At 36.9% G+C, this 23,483-nt stretch overlaps 1 pseudogene across 1 annotated transcript; it reads left to right on the plus strand.

Moving 5' to 3' along the window:
• Nucleotides 1-18,658: 18,658 nt before the first annotated feature.
• Nucleotides 18,659-19,462, plus strand: LOC111523221 (annotated as a pseudogene). The gene has a single exon (XR_002725468.2). The product of XR_002725468.2 is annotated as a nascent polypeptide-associated complex subunit alpha pseudogene (transcript).
• Nucleotides 19,463-23,483: the final 4,021 nt, after the last annotated feature.

The raw sequence follows: 23,483 nt of genomic DNA on the forward strand, positions 1-23,483 counted from the left end.
GCTTGGAATATGCTGAACCCATATTTTTTGGTTGGGTGGTTCCTTTATTAATTTTAGACCCAATCATTGCTTATAACTTGAGTCTTTTAAAATCTTATTCAATAAAAACAGACTTTTAATGTGCATATGGAGGCTGGTATGGTGGTGCACATCTGTAATCCCAGCACTTTGGGAGGCCAAGGAGGGCAAATTGCCTGAGTTCATGAGTTTGAGGCAAGCCTGGGCAACATGCCGAGATCCCTTCTCTACAAAAAGTACAAAACTTAGCTGGCATAGTGGTGTATGCCTGTAGTCCCAGCTACTCAGGAGGCTGAGGTGAGAGGATTGCTTGAGCCTGGGAGGCCGAGGCTGCAGTAAGCTGTGTTTGCATCACTGCATACCAGCCTAGAAGACAAAGTGAGACCCTACCTCCAAAAAAATGTGCATATGGTATTTTTTTTGACACTATCATTAAGGATTTTATTTATACATGCTCATTGGACAACAGATAAGTGTCTTGTCTTAAAAGAACTTGTGAATATCAACAAAAGGTAGTAAGGCAAACAGTGGGATACTAACTTTAAGTTAGTTTTTGAAAGTAAGATGTAATCTATGGATAACTTACATATATATATTTGTTATATTGTTTTTCTTATGAAGGAAGCTTATAGAACCATATTTTTTCTTTCGAAAGACTGGCATTTAGAAGAGTCATGTAAATCTGTTTTTTTTCTGAGATGGAGTTTTGCTCTTGTTGTCCAGGCTGCCTGGAGTACGATGGCACGATCTCAGCTCACCGCAACCGCCGCTTGCCGGGTACAAGCGATTCTCCTGCTTCAGCCTCCCGAGTAGCTGGGATTACAGGCATGCACCAACATGCCTGGCTAATTTTGTATTTTTAGTAGAGATGGGGTTTCTCCATGTTGGTCAGGCTGGTCTCGAACTCCTGACCTCAGGTGATCTGCCCACCTTGGCCTCCCAAAGTGCTGGGATTACAGGCATGAGCCACCGCACCCAGCCATCAAAGCATTTTTAGAACTCCATAATGCTATGGGTTGGTGTATCAGAAAGGAACTGCTATGCCATAAAAAGCATTTTTGCAACCCTAGTCATATATGAGCAACTATTTTCATATAATGTTAACCAATGTCAAGAGAAAAAAATGAAAAAATATGCATACCAGGAAAACCTAGAGAAATACAGATTTAATATTTTTCAGTTTATCATATTTTTTGGAGAATGCTTATAATGACACATGGTTTTCAATTATTTGGTGTTTCTCAATTTTGCATTTGCTTGAGACTGTTCCCTCAATGAACTCAACATTTTCAAAGGATTGAAAGAGACTTTTTTTTTTCTTTTCTGAACACAGAGAAGTGTGGAGAAAAAATTAAAATTAATTTCAGTTTTCTTTATTTTCAGATTGCTCCTGAGTTTCATAGATGCAAAATCATACTGATGATGCAACCATATATAGCATTATTTTGCTGGTTCATGCCACCTCAGCAGAAAGTAACAAGGCTAATTCTTTTTCTTTGCATGATAAAAATCTATTACATTTATTGAGAAGCCTGCCAGTCGATAGACACATATTTATTTTGGGATAATCCAGCTCCTAAAATACTATCGATGACATTGACCTTTAGCTGGATTGCAAGAACAGAATACGCACAACTCATTTTTTCCCAGTTTCATAATTTTGGCATCCATATATTTTTTTTAGACAAACTTAGGCTGCCTTTGCTTGGCTATGATAGATATTTTAGAATATCTCTGACTCATGAATATAAATAGTTGTGCAAAAATAAATTTCATAAAACGAGAGCTGGTAACAAAAATCACCTAGAGATCAACAACTCTGAAAGAATCTAGTGTCACATTCCTTAGAATGTCAGATTAAACTAACATGTGCCAGTCAATATTGCTACACTGCGACCCCTGATGCCTCCTAAGCAAAACTATTAAGTCCAACATTCTCTCCTGTAAGCACTTATCTGTAAGGATGGCTAACATGTCCTCTGAAGCAGATATTGAAACTGATTGGACAATAGGTAGATACCAGACAGGGGCCTGGGGGCCGACCTCTAGAAATAGGGGGAGAAAATCTTAATCTGCAACACAATGCCGTTCTCTTGAAACCCTATCATTTTCACTTCCCATGTGTCTGCTGCCTGACTGTGAATGGATTTGAAAAGGAATGGTTAGTGCTGAAAATTGGATCAGAGCTAACATTCTCTCATTTTTATCAGCAGCTGCCAAAGGTCATCTGACATAATAGCTGATGAATTCAAGCCCAGTGGATTTCATTTGCAATTTTCAATTTACTGAGGCCTCCAAACCCCACGGTGATAAAAGCTTCCCCTATCGTGGCCTGTCACAAACATCAAGAAACTGCACAAACGCACAAGAAAAAAGAGAAAGCTGTGCATCATCACAGCTATAGATAAGGAGAACAGGAAGAAATGGTATCATGCAGGAAGGTGGGGAGCAGCCTGTGTGGCTAGTTCTCTAAATGCCAATTGAAACGAAAAGACTATGGGGAACAATCAAATAACTTCCACAGAATAACAACATGTTTCTTTGGAGCTTTTATGTGAAAATTGCCTTCTAATCTCTCTGACTTGACATGCTCCCACACAAAAATGTAAGTGTAAATATGCAAATAAATAAATGAATAAATAATCTTTGCTTACCTGGTCATTGGAAAGCACACTCTCTGTGCTGTATTTACCATAGTTTTGCTTTACAAAATGTAGGCTCATAGAGGGTCTTTGATCAAGGAAGTATAGGCTCAGCACTAAGAAATCATTTTCCTTAATTTTTTTTTTTTTGGCAGAGAAATGGTAGAGTCTTTGATTGATTTGCCAGGGAAGTCAAAGGACTGACATAGCAACTACTTGTAAGTGGATCTAGATGTAGTACATATCAAAGATGCATTAGCAAGAAGAAAGTCATTTTCCCCCTTGTCAAACATTTACAATGAACTTAGGCAGGATCAGGAACTGAATCCTGTTCCCAGGCAATTGTTCAAATTGAGCAAAGCAGATGTGTGTTTCTTGGAGAATGGCAAGTTTGATAACTCAGCAGGTCACCTTTGTCCTATCCTAGTCAACTCATGCCATGGCCTGGTAAAGGAGAAAGCAAATAGATGTCCACTGCTTGAGGTGTAGCTGCTGGGAGAATTTAGTTTCAAACAGGGATGCCTTGATCCTGTTTCTACCAAATAGATTCAGGAAGGCTTATGAGGTTTGTCTGATGCAGTAAGAGGACTTGGCAGTGGGCATGTACCAACCTGCGAATGCCAACATTTCTGATGACACTTGACAAGAAAATCTGAGAATGGTATCAACAGGACCAGAATATTAACTTTATTTGTGTGTTGCTAACTGTGTGACAATCACAGTTTGGAAAGGAAAAGAGAATAATTCCTGGTTGACTCACATGACAGTGAGAGATTGCCTATTGTAGAGTTATTCTTTAAAATTGCAACAGCAAAAATAAAAGTAGGAGCTACTTGTTGTAAGTGAATCTTGAGTTCTTTGAAATTAAACTGTTTCTTAAGATTCTTCTATTAGCAAAAATTTTAACAATCTTTTAATTCTTCAAAGTCTTAAAATAGAAAATAGTTTCCTCAGTAGTTGAAAATGGCAGGTATTAACATTTTGAAATAAGAGAAATAAAACTTTATTCTAAAGCTGCAGAAAATGTGGAAAGTAACAATATTTTAGCATTTTAGTATTTTTCCCCTACACAAAATTATCAGGATGCCATTTTTTAAAGGTTGCTTTCATCCCACCTTTTTTGTTTGTTTGTTTGTTTCTATAGGTTCAAGGAGAACTCTCTATGGTTTGCAATTTCCATGGGTTCTCTTGCAATTGTTAGCGTAATACTGAGACCTCACTGGTGGTAAAATATTATTTAATGGGATCTTAATTTAGACAGGTTTCTAAAAATACATACAATTTGGTAAGAGTTTTTCATTATCACTGTTCTATGGCAATGATATAAGGCAAGCTGTACCAATTGGTCTGCAGTTACACAGCATAAAGGTTAATCTCTTTTATGTTCCTTTTATTAGAAAGGCAGATCTGAATCTTCGGGGCAGAGTCCTAAATTGTTCTTGAAGATGGATTGGTTCACAGAGACTCTTCCCTCCCATACCCTATGGATAATTACATTCAGTCAGTCCAGAGTATTCACTTCAGTTTGAATGGTAAAAAAGAGCATTTCTCATTTCATTAATTAGTTCTTTCATTCCTTCATGCAGCATTTATTTAGTGCCTACTAAGCATAGGTATGTTGAGGACTATAAATAAGACCTTCCCCACTTTCAAGTAGTTTACAAAAGACAGGAGTAAAGAATGTTTTAAATTTGTCTTCTTTCTTACCTCACACCGCCTCCCCCCTCCCAAATTGAGTTTATGTCATGTATCTATTAAAACTTTAAAACAATAAAAAGTTTATATTGAGAATTTGGGTGATGGAATAATACCTTTGGCAACTAGATAACATCTTATTTTGTGTTTCCCATTTTTTGGTAATATGTGCTTCACCATAACTTTTTTTTTTTTTGCCAAATTGATATATACTCTATTCTTACTAAATAACTTTTCTTTGAACTCAGCTTTAAAAAAATTAAATAAATTCAGTTAGAAAGGCATCATTAGATATACTACCACAAAGAGAAAGCCTGTATCACAAGCTATGAATAAAAAATAATTATAAATATAACTATATAACTATTATTGTATAACCACCTACATTATCTCATGTTCTATGGGCAGTAAAAGTATCACTCTTTGGAAAATACTGGTTTTATGCTTGATGCTGATAAAAACAACTGTTGCAGATTTGACTGCCATAAGAACGGAAGCTCTGTGAGAACAGGTACTTTGATTTTTTTCTTGCTGTACTCCAGTTCCAAGAACAATGCCTAGCAAATATTAGGTATTAAAACATAATTTTAAAAGAAATAAAAGTCAGTTAGCTTCTGAAAGATCAAGTTGTATTTCTCCTATCATCATACTCATTGTGCTTTATAATAATTACTTGTTTAATGTTTCTCATAATCACTGCACTGGTCAAAAGCTTTGCTTTTCTTGTTCATTTCTGTTATAATCATTAATGCCTAGAACTATGTCAGGAACATAGTAGGTGCTCAATAAATATTCATTGAATAAAGGGACTTGCCATTCTAAAGTCATACAGCTTCTATTGCCTCATTGGTCATTTTTTATTAAAGGAGCTCAACTGGCCAATATCGGTTTAAAGCTATTCAACATCTGGCACATTAAATAAAAAAAAATTTTGTTGAATAAATAAATAAATGAATTAACATTTTTGTGACACCAGAAAAAGAGTTAACTCTGTTTATAGAAAGACAGATCTTAAAGGAAGAACAGATAATTCTTTTCAATGCTTAAATGTAGTGCCAATTTTCAATTCTTGAATAGGTCACCCCGGCAAGGTTTTCCTACAATTTTACAAATTAAGATTGCACTAAAATTTATGTGTTTGTAGAAAAACTGACAAATATTGAGGTCAGCAAATTACACCAAATGGTAACAGCCAGTGATTTGATGGTATATTTTTATTTAAATTGCTTTTATGGATTCCTTGATTTACTTAAGAATCAAGCATCCTGACTAGACAAGTGATATTTACAAAATCTGAGTTTACGTTTTTCTGTTACAAAGACATCCATAAGAAGAAATAGTGAAAAATTAGCTGCATTTCTCTGGTCCCCACCTCCAAGGGAGTATTGTCAATCACTGCCTAAAACATAAGCTTTTGTAGGTTTTGAATGCTTTGAACTGGAAAACAACTATTTTACTGGATAATTAAAGGGTGTTACAACTGATTGAGCTTGTGTAGAATCAGGAAAATTGGTGGGATTGGATGGACATATAGGTCACAACACTTTTCTTTTGTAATATTTTCTATTGCAAGTGATTCTTCAGTTGAAAAATCAAGGCTTGAGCTGAGGTATCACAAATGGCTTCATAAAGTATGACTTGAAAATCAGACACTGGGAGAACTATGTTTATCGTTTAACAAATCAGACACAGCTTAAATACAGGAATGATTTCTTTATAGACTAATTTCTTCTCATAAATTTACTGATTGAATTATGTATAACCAGTTTCATTTGAGCAAATCTTCATTTCTCTAATCTGCCCTATATGGAATAGGGTTCAGTAAGATATTAGTGGATATTTTGTTGAAAAAAAATTTGAGGTCAGAAAAGTTTAGAAAATTTTGGGCTGAACAGATTTTAAAATCTGCCCTTCAGAATATATAGTAACCAGTTAATTTATAAAGGGTAACATTACCAAACATTTAAGAACTCACTACTCAACTCAACCAACATTTCTCATTTTTTAATATCTTTTAAGAAGTAATAAAATATTACATTTAATTAAATGTCCCTCTATACTTTTTCCCACTTCCATTCTCTTCTTACTCTTTTCAAAGGCAATCAACATTCTAAATTTGATTCATTCCCACACATACTAACACATAATACATGTATATAGCATTGCATGATGTAAAAGTTATTATACATTGCATAATATTGTACAAAACTTCTGCAAATTTTCACTGAAAATTACATTTTGTATTATATTTATGTTGATACATGTAGGATGAATTCATTTTAACTTTATATTTAACTGTTATATACATATTTTCATTTTTTTGGTAATATAAATAATGTGGCAAACTTCTCTTCTTGGTTCTAGGATGTTTTTCTTCCTTCTTACTCTCGTGGTGCTCAGTGGGTGTAGTCTTGTATGCCTAGTGGAGGTCAGCCCCCCCAAATTTTAGACACCCCGCTGCCATGAGGGTGGCTTCCAGCAAGTGCAGCAGCTGCCCCAGTCGGGATGCCCCTGATAAGTTCCACAGGCACTCTAGCCACCTTCCCGGAGAGTTCAGGAGACTGGTTAAGGCAAGCTTCCCAGAGAGGTCCATGAACACTCTACCCTGAAAGCTTAAGGATAGCTGTGGGCTTGCCATCTGGGAACCAGCTCTGACCCAGATCCACTCTGCAGTCTTGTTTTCCATCCAGTGCAACTATAACTTTTCCAGTGAGGTCTGGGGAAGTCCCCCCGCCCAACCACCTTTTAAGTTTGTTATTTCCTTGGGCACTCTCCCTCAGCCCTACAGCATTCTTTATAGAATTCTTTTTCATTCCCTCTAGTAGTTAATCCTCTGTAAATAGTCTCTATCTATCTATCTATCTATCTACCTACCTATCTAGATCTATATAGATATTTCTATATCTGTATATATCTATATATAGATATAGAAATAGATCTATATAGATCTATATAGATATAGCACCCGCCAGCACGCCTGGCTAATTTTTTGTATTTTTAGTAGAAGAAGGGGTTTCACTGTGTTAGCCAGGATGGTCTTGATCTCCTGACCTCGTGATCCACCTGCCTCGGCCTCCCAAAGTGCTGGGATTGCAGGCCTGAGCCACTGCGCCTGGCTCCTCTTTTAGTTCTTTAGGGAATCTCCACACTGTTTTCCCGAATCCCATCAAAATACCACCATCATTCTTCACAGAACTATATATATATATATATATATATATAGAGAGAGAGAGAGAGAGAGAGAGAGAGAGAGATGGGGTCTCTCTATGTTGTCCACGCTGGACTCCAACTTCTGGCCTCAAATAATCCTCCCATCTTAGACTTCCAAAGTGCTGGGATTACAAAAAAGAGCCACCACACCTGGCTATAATGGTTACTAATTCTTTATATTAACTGTAGCTATTGTATTTTTAATGGTTATTAATTTATTAAGAGTTTCTATTGCTTCATGAGTCAATCTAGAAATTTGTATTTTCTAGAAAAATTTTCACTTCATCTAAGTTTTCAATAAAATCAGCCTAAGTAATTTATTTATTTGTTATTTTTGGCTCTCTATTTTCTCTCCATCTTTATTTTATTTATTTATTTATTTAATTCTCATGGCTTTTTGGGAACAGGTGGTATTTGGTTACATGAGTAAGTTCTTTGGTGGTGATTTGTGAGATGTTGGTGCACCCATCACAAGAATAGTATATGCTGAACCCAATTTATAGTCTTTTATCCCTCACTCCCTTCCCACCCTTTCCCCCTATGTCCCCAAAGTCCATCTTATCATTCTTATGCATTTGCATCCTTGTAGTTTACTTCTCACTTTTGAGTGAAAAGATGCGATGTTTGCTTTTTCAATCCTCAGTTACTTCACTTAGAATAATAGTCTTCAATCCCATCCAGGTTGCTAGAAATGCCATTAATTCATTCATTTTCATGGCTCAGTAGTACTCCATCATGCATATATACCACAGTTTATTTATCCACTCGTTGATTGATGGGCATTTGGGCTGGTTCTGCATTTTTGCAATTGCGAATTGTGCTGCTATAAACATGCATGTTCAAGTGTCTTTTTCATATAATGACTTCTTTTCCTCTGGGTAGATACACAGTAGTGGGGCTCCTGGATCAAATGGTAGTTCTTCCTTGAGTTCCTTTTTTTTTTTTTTTTTTTGAGACGGAGTCTCGCTGTCTCCCAGGCTGGAGTGCAGTGGATCTCCTCTCACTGCAAGCTCCGCCTCCTGGGTTCACGCCATTCTCCTGCCTCAGCCTCCCCAATAGCTGGGACTACAGGCGCCCGCCAGCACGCCCAGCTTATCTTTTGTATTTTTAGTAGAGACGGGGTTTCACTGTGTTAGCCAGGACAGTCTTGATCTCCTGACCTTGTGATCCACCCGCCTCGGCCTCCCAAAGTGCTGCCGGGCTCTTTTAGTTTTTTAGGGAATCTCCACATTGTTTTCCCAAATTCCATGAAAATACCATCATCATTCTTCACGGAACTAGAAAAAATAATCCTGAAATTCATATGTGAACCAAAAAAAAGCCCAGCCCACAGGGCTAAAGCAAGACTAAGCAAAAAGAACAAATCTGATGGCATCATATTACCTGATTTCAAACTATACTATAAGGCCATAGTAACCAAAACAGCATGGTACTGTTATAAAAACAGGCACATAGACCAATGGAACAGAATAGAAAACCCAGAAATAAACCCAAATATTTACCTAACCAATCTTTAAAGCAAACAAAATCATAAAGTTGGGAAAGGACACACTATTCAATGAATGGTGCTGGGATAATTGGCAAGCCACATGTAGAAGAATGAAACTGGATCCTCATCTCTCACCTTTTACAAAAATCAACTCAAGATGGATCAAATACTTAAATCTAAGACCTGAAACTATAAACATTTTAGAAAATAACATTGGAAAAACCTTTCTAGACATTGGCTTAGGCAAGGATTTCCTGACCATGAACCCAAAAGCAAATGCAATAAAAACAGAAATAAATAGCTGGGACTTAATTAAACTAAAGAGTTTCTGCACAGCAAAAGGAACAGTCAGCAGTGTAAACAGGCAACCCATAGAGTGAGAGAAAGTCTTTACAATATATACATCAAATAAAGGACTAATACCCAGAATCTACACACACACAAAAAAAACTCAAACAAATTAGCAAGAAGAAAACAATCCCCTCAAAAAGTGGGCTAAGCACATGAATAGACAGTTCTGGAAAGAACATACACAAATGGCCAACCAAGAAAAAATGCTCAACATTACTAATGATCAGGGAAATGCGAATCAATACCACAATGTGATACCACCTTACTCCCTCGAGAATGGCCATAACAAAAAATCAAAACATAATAGATGTTGGTGTGGATGCAGTGAAGAGGGAACACTTCTACACTGCTGGCGGAAATGTAAACTAGGACAACCACTATGGAAAACAGTAGTATAGTATTTATTATTTTTTAATAATCTTGGCTGGGCATGGTGGCTTATGCCTGTAATCCCAGCACTTTGGGAGGCCAAGGCAGGCAGATCACAAGGTCAGAAGATCAAGACCATCCTGTCCAATATGGTGAAACCCCGTCTCTACTAAAAATACAAAAAAAATTAGCCAGGCCTGGTGACCTGTGCCTGTAGTCCCAATTACTCAGGAGGCTGAGGCAGGAGAATTGCTTAAACCCGGGAGGCGGAGACTGCAGTGACTCAAGCGCATGCCACTGCACTCCAGCCTGGCGACAGAGCGAGACCCTGTCTCACAAAAAAAAACCCAAAAAACAAAAAAACAAAAAAACTACCATAATATTTAATTGATTCCTTTTCACTCCTAATGTTATTTGTGCCTGAATATGTGCTTGTGCACCTTCCCCCTCTCTCTCTGTCTCTCTCTTGCACTCTCTGTCTCTCTCTCCCCATCTGTCCTGCTAAAAACTAGGTTCTGTCAATTCTCACTAATGTTTTTGTTTTTATTTCATTTATATCTGTTCTTATTACTTGTATTTCTTTTTATTCCTCTGTTTTATTAGGGTATAGTTGAGAAATAAAAACTGTATATATTTAAGGTGTACATATGATGATTTAGTATATGTATACATTGTGAAATTATTACCATAATCAAGTTAATTAACATTATTACAGGTTTTTCTTTTGTTGTAACTTCATTGAATTTACTCTGTTTTTTCCAGCTTCTTGATCTCTCAACTCATGTATTTTCAGAAATTTTAGTTTCAAAATATTTTTATATTTACAAGAGATTTATGCCTTAAATCAAAAATATTTATGGTTATATTTTACAAGTCTTTTAATGTACATTTTGTAAATGTTTTTGTTGTTCATTTCTAACAATTGCATTATGGTTGGAGACATGTAACATATCTATTTGACGACATTTTTTGATATTTGCTTTGTGACCTGTTAAATGGACGATTTTCATAAATATTCCATGCCCTTGGACATTATTTTATTTACTGGATACTATGCCTAATCTGTGTCTAATCTACTATTACTTTGTGTGCTGGCTTTCATTTTTTCTTTTGAGAAAACAGCTATCTTATTTAGTAATGTTTTTAAAAAACATTTTAAGAAGCCCTCAAGAAAGTGAAGATTTGTGGGCCCAATATCCAGGGAAAGAAGAAACATATGTGTCTTAGATAAAATTCATTATTTTTGGCATTCAAATATTTTATATTGCTGTTAATGTTTTGTCTGCTTGACCTATACATTTCTAAAAGAAATGTCTGAAAATATCACTCTAAAAATGTACACTTGCCAATTTTTACTTGTAATTTGTCATTTTTTGTTTGGAACATTTTAAAGCTGTGATGCTGGGTACATATCAGTTCATTATTGTTATATCTTTTTGAGAGTTTGTTCCTTTTATTATTATGTGGAATGCCAATCTATCATTAATAATGCTTTTAGTTGAAATTCTATTTTGTCTTACCAGCTTTCTTTTGATGAGTGTGTTCCCTGAGAGAAGGTAAGTCATGCAAAACCTTGTAAGTAAAGAGTTTTTTTAAGCTTTTCTTTTAGTGAGATAAGAAACCATTAGAGGATTTTGAACCAAAAAAATGCCATGATATGACAGATGTTCAAAAGAGTCACCTTGACCGTTGTGTGAATAGACAGAAGTGGGTTGGGGTGTGACTGTTGTGTGAATAGACAGAAGTGGGTTGGGGTGGAAGCAGGAAGAATTTTTAAGTCTATTATAATAAAATTGGCAAGAGATGATGGGAATGTACGCTGCCTGAAATGGCAATCCAAGCTGTTTAGGATCAATTTTCCTGCTGAGAATGACTGGTTAAACAGGACAAAATATACTTTTTGAATCCAGAAAAAAACATTTAAGAAGCCCCAAGAAAGTGAAGATTTGTGGGTCCAATAGCTAGGGAAAGAAGAAACCTAGAGGACTGAGTCCAACATTTGCTTGGCTCTCCCCTTCAAGGTGTTTGCCAGTTCTAAAAGCATTGCAAAGAGGCCAAGAAGCTCTGCAAAGCTTTCAGGACTCTCAGAGCCCACCAAGGAGGCAAGGCCTTGATAATAACCCAAGCCTTTGGTTTGTGAACCAGAAAGTCTATGTTATTAGAGTAAAATTAATCTAGAACTAGGTTATAGGGATGAAAGCCAAGCTTTGAATAAATTTATTTCCTAGTTCATCACATTTCAAGGTGACATGAGATCAGGGGTGGTCATAGCCTAAATTTTTGCAGAAACAATTGTAACGCGTCACTAAAGAAAGATAATGTTATCAGAAGCTTCAAAATATCTTTAAAATAATAATGATGGAGATGAGAAGACATGACCTGACAAAAAGTAGATACTAGAAATAAATACACTGGAGATATGGATAATGAAGTTATCAGGCCTAAGTTTAAAAATAATTTTTTTCCTTATGTCCAAGGAATTAAAAGGCAGGATGAAGCATTTTAACAGGAAATTGAAAACTATAAAAGAAAATCAAATAAAAATTTTAGAAGGCTGGGCGCGGTGGTTCATGCCTGTAATCCCAGCACTTTGGAAGGCCGAGGCAGGCGGATCACCTGAGGTCAGGAGTTCGAGACCAGCCTGACCAACATGGAGAAACCCCATCCCTACTAAAAATACAAAATTAGCCGGGTGTGGTGGTGCATGCTGCTCAGGAGGCTGATGCAGGAGAATTGGTTGAACCTGGGAGGCAGAGGTTGCAGTGAGCCAAGATTGTGCCATTGCACTCCAGCCTGGGCAACAAGACTGAAACTCTGTCTCAAAATAAAAAAAAAAAATGTAGAAATAAAAATACAATAATTGGGTTTAATAGCAGATTAGACACAGTTTAAGAAAGAATTTATGAAGTGGAAGACAGTTCAAGAAAAAACATCAGATAACCATGAAGAGACAAAAGAATGGAAAACAGAGAAAAGAAGCATAAAAGGTATATCAGATACATTCATAGAAGAGAGAGTAGAGATGAACTAGGTAGGAGGCAATATTTGAAGAGATAATGGCTGAGAACTTTCTAAACTATTAAAAAATATCAAGCCACCTTTTAAACAAGCATGGTAAACACTACATAGAATAACTACAAAGACAACCTGAGTTAGGCTGTTTTTGCATTGCTCTAAAGAAAAACCCCAGGCCGGGTAATTTTTAAATAAAAGAGGTTTATCTTGGGTCATGGTTCTGCAGGCTGTTCAGGAAGTATGACACTGGAATCTGTATCTAAAGAGGGCTCAAGAAGGTTCTAATCATGGCGTAAGATAAAGGGGGAGCCAGGATAGCACATGGCAAGAGCAGGGACAAGAAAAATATGCTAGGCCCTTTTGAACAACTGGCCTTTGTGTGAACCTGTAGAGTGAGAACTTTCTCATTGCTGCAACACGGCACCAAGCCATTTATGAGGGGTCTGTCCCCATGACCCAAACACCCACTACTAGGTACACCTCCAATATTGGAGGCCACATTTCAACATGAGATTTGGATGGGACAAACCATCCGAATCATATCACAACCACCCCAAAGCATATAATAGTGAAAGAATTGAAAACCAATTCAGGGGGAAAATCTTAAAAGCAGAAAGAAAGAAAACCATATTACCTTAAGAGGCAAAAATAAGATAGCTGTTTTCTCAAAAGAAAAAATGAAAGCCAGCACACAAAGTAATTATGTTTTTAAGACACTGAAAGAACTTTGTCGTCAACCTAGAATTTTATATTCAGTGAGACTATCTTTTAAAAATGAAGCCATTCTCTCCAGCCTGGGTAACAGAGAGTGACTCCGTCTCAAAAAAAAAAAAAAAAAAAAAAAAAAATGAAGCCATTCTCAAACATGACCAAGAGATAAGACATCAACATGCTTATGAATTTTATAATAATAAAAGTTTCAACCCACCAAAAGGTTTAAAATTTTGACTTTGTATGCACCTAATGACATAGCATGAAAAATATATAAAGCAACAACTGACAAAATTAAAAGAAGATATAGACAAGTTTGCAATCGTGGTGGAATAATTCAACACACCTGTCTCAATAACTGATAGAACAAGCAGACAAAAAATATGAACAGAAGATTTAAATACAATTAACAAACTGAACAATTCACCCCTAAATTACTTTCTTTTCAAGCAAACATGGAACAGTTGTTCAAATTGACATATAGTAAACTATTAAATAAAAAAAAATTCAGAGCATTTTCTCTGACTACACTGGATATATACTAGATGTCAATAACAGTAATAAGGCTAAAAACATCACAAAATTTAGGAGTTAAACAATAAACTACTAAATGTACAAGGGGGTCAAGGAAGAAATCACTCTGGAAATTAGAACATATTTGAATGGAAGGATAATGAAAATGCTACATATCAAAAGTTGTGGATTCAACTAAAGCTATGCTTTGAGGGAAATTGATATATATATATTATATATATATAAATTAGATGAGAATAAAGATTAAAAGTAAGTATTTAAGCATCTACCTCAAGAAGTTAGAAAAGAAAAAGAAAATTAAATCTATAGAAAGTAAGATTGATTTAAAGAAAGAGAAAAAGGAGAGAGAAGGTACACCTACTCAGTAGCAGGACAATACTACAGATCTTACAGATGTAAAACTGACAAAAGATTATAAACAGTATTATGCCAATACATATACAAAATCAGATGAAGTGTACAGCCTTAGAAAAGTATAACTGACCAAGAGGAAATTTAAAAAATCTAAATAGTACTACATTTATTAAAGGACTGGATCTATAGTTTTAAACACTAGGTCTAGATAGCTTCATCAAATTCTATCAAACTTTTGAGGAAGTTTGAGGAACCCTAAATTGCATAAAATCCTCCTAAAAGAATAGAAAAGAGGGAAAACTTTCTAAGATATTTCATGAAGGCAGCATAGCCTTGATATCAAAACTTAATATGAATATTATAAAAATAAAATTACAGACCTCTCTCTTTCTCTCTCTCTCTCTCTCCCTCCCTCCCTCCTTTCCCCTGTTTATTTCTTTCCTCTTTTTCAGGAGGAAAAAAATATCTCAGGAACATAGATACAAAAATTCCAAACAAAATATTAGCAGACCAAATCTAGGAATGCTTACAAAGGTAATATACCATGACCAAGCTGAGCTTATTTCAGTAATGCAAGGCTGGTTTCATATCTGAAATTTATTTCTTTTAAATCATAACATTAGTGAAACAATTGGGAGAAAAATTATGTGATAATTTTAATAGGTCCAGAAATAGCAGTGGATAAAATTCAACACCCATTCATGTTAAACATTTTTAGCCAACCAGAAATAAGCGGCGTTGTGGATGGAATATTTGTGTCCCTCTGAAATTCATATGTTGGAGTCCTATCCCCCAACGTGATGGTATTTGGAGATGAGGTCTTTGGAAGGTAATAAGGGTTAAATGAGGTCATGAGGGTAGGACTTTCAAGGTGGCAATAGTGCCCTTTAAAGAAGAGATAACAGAGAGTTTGCTGTCTTTTTCTCCACATACACACATCATGGAAAGGTCATGTGAGGACACAGTGAGAAGACAGCAGTCTGAAAGCCAGGAAGAAAACCCTTCTCAGAACGTGACCATGCTGGCACCCTGATCTCAGACTTCCAGGCTTCAGAATTGTGAGAAAATTAATTTCTGTTGTTTAAAGACACCCAGTCTGTAGCATTTTTTTTTTAACGGCAACCTGAAAAGACTAAGACAGGAGGGAACTTCTTTAAACTGAGAAGAGGCATCTACAAAAAAACCTACAGAAAGCATGCTAATATATGATAAAATCTTGAAAGAGTTCCCTCTGAAATGTACAATGACACATGGATGCCCTCTATTACTACTTTTCAGCATTGTATTGGGGGTGCTTAGGCAATGGAATAAGGCAAGAAAAACAGAAGGTATAATGTTTAGAAAGGAAGAAATAAAATTATCATTATTTGCAGATGACATAATTGCATAGGTAGAAAATACAAAATAGTATACAAATAAGCTCTTAGAATTAATGTTTTAAAAGAATGTTGGCTATAAAGTCAATATATAAAAATAAATTGTATTTCTACATACCAGCAAAAATCAACTAGAAAATAAACTTAAGAAGTGATATTATATGTGATAGCATCAAAAATCATTAAATCCTTAGAAAATATGTACAGGACCTCTACAAACAGAATAATCACAGCTGGGAGAATTTTTAAAGACTGAATTTAATGGAAGAATATAGCATGTTCATGGATTGAAAGACTTAATATTAAGATGTCATTTGTCCTCAAATTGATTCACAGATTAATGCAATTCCAATCAAAATCTCAGTTATACACTACGGAAGGTAGTAGGATTGGTAAAGAATTGAGTCTCATCAAAGTAAAGCTTTACTGAACAACCCAAAGAAGTCATCTAGCCCCATTAAGTCAGCTGAGTCAAGAAAGAAAATCCAGTTTTGAAAGACCTGGGCTTTAAGGTGTGAGAAAAATAAGGAATTATTAAGCTAAATTAAGCTGTATGCAGATGAGAACATGAATGTTTCTTCTGTGCTTTATGGATGCACATACCTTTTACATCCATAATTTCCTTGATGGCAGCCAGCATCCTGATACGAAGGGTTATCGTTCACATTCTACTGGTGAGGAACTAAGGCTCAGAGAGCATTTAAAAGGTCATAGAGACTTGAAATTCTAGAACGGGGTAAGAACACATTTTTCCGCCTAGATTGTGTTCATAGCTCTTTCCAGAAAAAGATGTCGAAAACTAATATATGTGCACCACTCAGGGCATGCAGGTACATAAATAAATACTATTTAAATTTAAGGTTTATACAATTGCGAAAAAGAAGATATGCACAAATGACTATTGCAAAAGGCAGAAAAGAATAAATACATGCTTTTGAATACACTCTTCCCTCAGCTTGGAATGCCTCGTGTGCCTTTATTCTCTGGCAAACTCTTTGTTGTCCTAAATTCCACTGCAGCGTTTTTTTTTTCTCTGAGCGATTTTCCCTTCCATACAAGCAGAGTTCAACATTAATTTCATTTGCAGAAGTAGTATTATACAGGGATTAATGGATGCAGCTGGAAACCATCATTCTTAGCAAACTATCACAAGAAGAGAAAACCAAACACCGCATGTTCTCACTCATAGGTGGGAACTGAACAATGAGCTCACTTGGACTCGGGAAGGGGAACATCACACAATGGGGCCTATCATGGGGAGGGGGGAGGGGGGAGGGATTGCATTGGGGAGTTATACCTGATATAAATGATGAATTGATGGGTGCTGACGAGTTGATGGGTGCAGCACACCAACATGGCACATGTATACATATGTAACAAACCTGCACGTTATGCACATGTACCCTAGAACTTAAAGTATAATAAAAAAAAAAAAAAAAAAAAAAGAAAATATCACCTCCTTTGTCCAGACATTTACTTCTGTTGATGTAGTCTGAAATTGCATTACGGTTCTTGGCAACTAAGCACTTACTGGTTCACTTTATACTTGCTGTCAACTAAAACCTTGTATTTTTTAACTTTTACATGAGTTATAAGTATTATGACATTTATGAATGGGAATTTATAGATTATAAATTACTATACTAATGTGATCTAGTAATAGTAGTATATATGGTAGATTTGACCCATGTTTAAAGAAAAAGAGTTCATAGAACACATTTTAATTGGTGCATATTAGTACTTCCTTCTAAAAAGCCCTATACAATTTTTAAAAAACAGGTTAGGGCAATCTGCCTGCAAATAATAGAGGCAAATCTCTGTAACTAGGAGCTTTATCACCCATGGACTCTGATATTTCTTTTCTTTCTTTTTTTTTTTTTTTTTTTTGAGACAGAGTCTCACTCTGTTGCCTAGGCTGTAGTGCCGGGTCATGATCTTGGCTCATTGCAACCTCTGCCTCCTGGCATGCATTCTTGTGTGTCAGCCTCCCAAGTAGCTGGGAATACAAGCATGCATCAACATGCCCAGCTAATTTTTTTTTTTTTTTTTGTATTTTTTTAGTAGAGACGAGGTTTTGCCAATTTTGGCCAGGCTGGTCTTGAACTCTTGTCTTCAAGTGATCTGACTGCCTCAACCTCCCAAAGTGCTGAGATTACAGGCATGAGCCACTGCACCTGGCTACCCATGGACTCTAATATTTCTAAAACGCTCTGGTGGTGCATAACTTCAATCTAGAAATCAGGCAACACAATTTTTATTATGCAGGCTGCTCTGGGCAACTACTATCAGGTCAGAATATTTACACTTGGGCAAAGTCTCTTCATCAGATATACACATGGAAATCATAGTATTTGGTAGCTTCTTGAGGGGAAATAGCCATCCTGGAAAAGCACGAAGTGCCCTGCCTAAGAACTGGAACTAATACATTTAGTTCTGAAACTTGTAGTAATCACGTACTAACTGCATAACATAATAGTAGGTGCTTTGCTATTCACAATAGCAAAGACTTGGAATCAACCCAAATGTCCATCAGTGACAGACTGGATTAAGAAAATGTGGCACATATACACCATGGAATACTATGCAGCCATAAAAAAGGATGAGTTTGCATCCTTTGTAGGGACATGGATGCAGCTGGAAACCATCATTCTTAGCAAACTATCACAAGAACAGAAAACCAAACACTGCATGTTCTCACTCATAGGTGGGAACTGAACAATGAGATCACTTGGACTCGGGAAGGGGAACATCACACACCGGGGCCTATCATGGGGAGGGGGAAGGGGGAAGGGATTGCATTGGGAGTTATACCTGATATAAATGACGAATAGATGGGTGCTGACAAGTTGATGGGTGCAGCACACCAACATGGCACATGTATACATATGTCTCTTTCTGCCGCCATCTTGGTTCCGCGTTTCCTGCACAAAATGCCTGGCGAAGCCACAGAAACCGTCCCTGCTACAGAGCAGGAGTTGCCGCAGCCCCAGGCTGAGACAGGGTCTGGAACAGAATCTGACAGTGATGAATCAGTACCAGAGCTTGAAGAACAGGATTCCACCCAGGCATCCACACAACAAGCCCAGCTGGCGGCAGCAGCTGAAATTGATGAAGAACCAGTCAGTAAAGCAAAACAGAGTCGGAGTGAAAAGAAGGCACGGAAGGCTATGTCCAAACTGGGTCTTCGACAGGTTACAGGAGTGACTAGAGTCACTATCCGGAAATCTAAGAATATCCTCTTTGTCATCACAAAACCAGATGTCTACAAGAGCCCTGCTTCGGATACTTACATAGTTTTTGGGGAAGCCAAGATTGAAGATCTATCCCAGCAAGCACAACTAGCAGCTGCTGAGAAATTCAGAGTTCAAGGTGAAGCTGTCTCAAACATTCAGGAAAACACACAGACTCCAACCGTACAAGAGGAGAGTGAAGAGGAAGAGGTCGATGAGACAGGTGTAGAAGTTCAGGACATAGAATTGGTCATGTCACAAGCAAATGTGTCGAGAGCAAAGGCAGTCCGAGCCCTGAAGAACAACAGTAATGATACTGTAAATGCGATTATGGAATTAACAATGTAACCATCTGAAAGCAACTTTTTTTGGTGTCTCAAAGGAGTAACTGCAGCTTGGTTTGAAATTTGTACTGTTTCTATCATAAAGTTAATGGCTTCTTGTTGGATGAACTCAAAAAAAAAAAAAGTATACATATGTAACAAACCTGCACGTTATGCACATGTACCCTAGAACTTAAAGTATAATAATAAAAAAAAAAACAAAAAAAAAATAAAATAAGTACTACCTGAGATACATTTACAAACAATATTAGATTATTTTATGTGAAAAATACTTTGGATTAAAGAAAAAAGGTTTTAAAAATAAAAAATAAAAAAATAGTAGGTGCTTTGAAGGCTGCAAGCACAAAGGGGTTCCTGCCTTTACTCTAAGAGAGGAGACAGATATTTGCATATACAAGTAGAAGTATATTCATATATAACCATCATCAATGAGTCAGTCCACTTTCATACTTACTCAATACTTTATAAAATAATAAAGATCATTTAAGAACGTCCCCCACCCTCCCTTTTTTTTTTTTTTAAGTAATCTGGACTTTTCTGGAGGCCTCAGTTTTTCTACAAACTTAATAACAGCATAGAGGCACCTCTGTTGATACAGTCTCAACAAACACATCAAGTTTGGGAAACACTGGTAATTGGGCCTGGCTAGAATTAATGTATTTATGGGGAATGAGATCCAAAAGATCTACACTACTAGGCAGGGGCCACGTATAAAGGGCCTTGTTTGTTGAAGCAGAACATACGTTATTTTTATGTAGCCACTACCCTTCTCTACATTCTCTTTGTATCAGAACATTCTTTTCCATGAGGGAACCCTCTTCACATGGTTGGCAAAGGCAAAAAGACACTGCCCCTTTTATCCTTACCCAGGCACAAGGGTGGGCACATAACCTAGGCGTGGGCAGTCAGAGAACCCTATACTTCAGGCCATAGTGATCAGTATGGGCAAGCAAGTGACACAAGGCAGGCTAATCAGGGTCCTGCCCTGGGCTTTTCTGTTACAGATACTGAGAAAGAACAATTACTTTTGGAGGGGTTACTGAGTTGACACAATGGGAATGATAGTGGGGTTAGGGGAAAGAGAGCTGCCAGCAGGGGAAAGGAGGCTGCCAGCACCACCTTGATGCCAAGTGGACACAGCCTGAGAAACACACCCAGATACAGCCCAGTTGATACCATTCGTCACTGAATGAAGACAGGTCTGCCTCTTGCACTTTGTAGTTATGTTAGCTATGCTGGTTATACTAGTGAGTGGGATAAATCCCATTTATTGTTTAGGTTGGTTTGAATCAGCTTTTGTTGTTTACAACTAACTTGACTCTAAAGTTTATGTCATCATATAGAATTTGATATCATGACGTTAATATCAAAATGTACATTGCATTTCTAAGTATTACATATCTATATTTGGTGTCTAAGTGTAAATAGGTACATATATACATACACATATATGTTGTATGTATTTATGTATGTATGTATGTTCTTATCTACCTATCTATCTCATACAGGCTAAAATACTGTGCCCAATACCCTGATCTAAACTTTATTACAATTTCAACCTCACTGTCTCTTCTGCCGCCCAAGATAATGAAAGAAGGCCAACGGGAAGAAGGTGGCTTCAGACCCTGCTGTCTTGAAGAAGCAGGAGGCCAGGAAAGGGGTGAATTCCCTGTTAGAGAAAAGGCCTAAGAATTTTGCCACTGGACAGGATATCTAGCCCAAAAGGTACTTCACCTGCTTTGTCAAATGGCCCATTATATCAGGTTGCCGTGTCAAAGAGCTATCCACTATAAGTAGCTGAAAGTGCCTCCTGTAATTAACCGGTTTACCCAGGCCTTGGACCTCCAAAAGAGCCACTCAGCTGCTTAAGCTGGCCCAAGTACAGACCAGAGACATGGCAAGAACAGAAGAAGAGACTATGAGACCATGCTGAGACGAAAGCTACTGGCAAAGGGGATATTTCCACCAACAGATCACTTGTCCTTCTAGCAAGAGTTACCACCATCATCACCTTGGTGGAGAACAAGAAAGCTCAGCTGGTGGTGACTGAACATGACGTGGATCTCATGGAGCTGACTGTCTTCCTGCCTGCCCTGTCTCATAAAATGGGGGTCCCTTACTGCATTATTAAGGGGAAGGCAAGACGGGGACCTCTAAGAAGACCTGTACTACTGCTGCCTTCCCACAGGTTACCTCAGAAGACAAAAGAGCTTTGGCTAAGCTGGTGGAAGCTATCAGGACCAATTACAATGACAGATATGATGAGATCTGTTGTCACTGGGGAGGTATTATCCTGGGTCCCAAATCTGTGGCTCACGTAGCAAAGTTGGAAAGGCAAAGGCGAAAGAAATTGCCATAAAGGGTTAAGTGTACACTGCTGAGCTTTCTGTACATAAAAATAATTAAAATAATACAAATTCTTAAAAAACTTTCAGCCTCACCTTTGACAAGGTACAGTTTCTTTCCTTATATTCTATTGCAAAATAGATTTTTATTAGCATTCCTACTTATGAAGATGCCTTGAGAATTAATGAGCTAAAATGAGCTGGCTTTGGGGATGTGAATAGAGCCTGCTGATGCCAAGTGATTAACATATACCTGTTGAAAGCAGGCTTACGAGGTCTCCACTTACCAGTGCCTTAATTATAGCCAACTCCAGTGCTTCTTTAGCTTGTAATTTTGGATGAATATCCAAATTCTAAAATTTACTAGCTAGTGCTCTATTTGCAAAAATGGAGAACATTGCAATCTTAAAACTTGCTTCATAATTGATCTTCATAATTTTATGATGCATCAAAATCAGTCATGTCTGAAGTAAATGTTCTAATTTTAGATGGCACTGCTTTTTAAATTTTTATCAAAACTCACTTTAATGTAGAAGCATTTCCAGTACACTTACTGGTAAAGACATATTCCAAAAGAAGGAAGAATTTGCATGGTTTTTTCTGACTGAATGAGACCTCTAAAACAAATTCTCATCTATAATGCATGGAGTTTATTTTAAAGCAAAAATCATGCCACACTTTGCCATGAGTAAATAATTACATTTTCAACTCTCATCCTCCTTTGTTCAGGGCCAGTCATAGTTGGACTGATCCACAAAAACATTACATTGAATTTTTCCAATAATTTAATAAAAAGTAATATGCATTAATATTACAAATTGCCTATACATGCAAACAAGTACACCTACAATAATTTGACCAGTTAAATGAGAATAATTTTTTATTTCAAAAAAGTCAATCAGTTTTGTTAGTTTTTTTTTTTTTTTTTTTTTTAATGACTTGATCAAACTGGGCTTTTGGTGTATCACTTAAAACAAGCCTAAGGCATCAGAAAAGATGCAAGCTTTGCCCAGGGAACCATCATAAAACTTAATTGCTGAATATAGTCAGAGAACAGCTGTGCCTTATATATGCTAAGTTTATTTTTTATTTTTACTTATTTATTTAATTAGAAACAGGGTCTCCTTTTGTGGCCTAGGCTGTAGCCTCCAACTGTCGGGCTCAGGCAACCCTCCTGCCTCAGCCTCCTGAGTAGCTGGGACTACAGGTGTGCACCATCATGCTCGACTAGTTTATTTTATTTTATTTTTTGTAGAGATGGGGTTTTACTATGTTGATCAGGTTGGTTTCAAACTCCTGGGCTCAAGCGATCCTCCCACCTTGGCCTCTCAAAGTGCTGGGATTACAGGCATGAACCACTGTGCCTGGCCTCCTGCAAAGTTTAAATTCAGCTGTGTGAAGATACTTGATACCTACAGCAAACAGTCACCAGAATTCACATGTTCATTTTGTTTCAGTACTTTAATAAACAGTGCTGTATAAAATCCATGTAGAGTTAGGTCAAATCAAACGTACTTTAGGAGGTTTGTTAATGCTTTGCTGATACAACACAATACACACTTTCAAAAGTAAAACATTCAAGTACATTGTTTTTTGTAAGGCCAAAAGTCTGTCTGACTTTGTATGTGTTTTAAAACTATGAAAACAAAATTCAGCAGAAACTGGAAATTATCTCATCTTTTGATACCTAAGCTGGGGTTTGCATCCCTGGCTGCACATTAAAATCAGCTGAGAAACTTAAAAACAATCTATGCCTGCATCCACCTTAAGAGATTCTAATTTATGTGGCCTGGGATGGAG

This window comes from Piliocolobus tephrosceles, chromosome 2, assembly GCF_002776525.5.
Source record: "Piliocolobus tephrosceles isolate RC106 chromosome 2, ASM277652v3, whole genome shotgun sequence".
NCBI lineage: Eukaryota > Metazoa > Chordata > Mammalia > Primates > Cercopithecidae > Piliocolobus > Piliocolobus tephrosceles.